The following is a 1,153-nucleotide window of genomic DNA, read 5'->3' as shown; positions in this document are numbered from 1 at the left end:
TGAGGGAGAGAGACAAAACTCCAACGACAGGGTCTTATTATACTGTGACCACCCTTTTCCCAGCCTTCTAGCTCCTAAGGGTCTTGGGCCTCTGCAGGCATGCCAGCATGTTTTCCAGACAACCTGGGGATCTGAACCTGTGGCTGGCCATGAGGCTTCTAGCATTGCAGATGAGTTTGCTGTGCACTGTGCCATCTTGACTGGAAAGTTTCTTTTTAATGTTCTAAAATAATTTTTTTTTGAGAGGTTTTTTAGCCACTAGAATATCCTTCAGTCCTTTACCTTGGATTACAAAAACTCTCCCAAACTTGGATTTTTTTAGGCCAATTTGTTGTCTGTGCTGAGATTTCTTGGCCACTAGAATATCCTTCAGTCCCTTACCCTGGATTACAAAAACTCTCCCAAACTTGGATTGTTTCAGGCCAATTTGTTGTCTGTGCTGAGATTTCTTGTCCTTTCACCAAGGTTCTAACTATCCAACCCTCCTTTCTACCACCACCTTAGTTTCGTACTGACATTCACTTCTGATTTTTTCTTGACAAAGCTGCTTATGTCCGGGATGCGAACCGTGGGTTGATTACGTGGGAGTCCAGCGACATAGCCATTACGCTAACTGCTGGTTCCCTTAAAATTTTTAAGAAATGAGCATAGAAGCAGGAAGATATTGTGTACTGAACTGGAATGGAAATACTATATTGAGAAAAAGAATGACACTATCTGGGAGGTGAGTGAGTGAACTGAGAGGTTCTGATAATTTGAACAAACATCTCATCCATTTGAATTTTGATTATTTATAGGCACACTCATCCCTAACCCTAATGTTGGATTACTAGCTATTAGATTGTGGTTATTCCATTAATGATTTAATATCTCCCCCACGGCCATCAGCTCTCTCTCTCTCCTTTTTCTCTCCCTTCTCCTCCCTCAAATTTCCTCTCTCATTCTACTCTTTTATTTTGAAATGCTATTTACTCAAAACAAAAATGATGTGGGGATAGAAGATGTCATTGATAGCCGAATGAACTTATTAGTTATTGTTAGTGTGTTTTGGAGTTGGACAATTCAGTCTTCTCTCTGAGGAGGATGTATCTTATGCATGCTGAATTTCTTACTCCATTTCAAATATGACCATGAAGTAAGTAAAGATGGGAAA

This window comes from Tupaia chinensis, unplaced genomic scaffold (genome assembly GCF_000334495.1).
Source record: "Tupaia chinensis unplaced genomic scaffold, TupChi_1.0 Scaffold000594_1, whole genome shotgun sequence".
Classification (NCBI taxonomy): domain Eukaryota; kingdom Metazoa; phylum Chordata; class Mammalia; order Scandentia; family Tupaiidae; genus Tupaia; species Tupaia belangeri.
Note: the sequence above shows the minus strand (reverse complement) of the source record.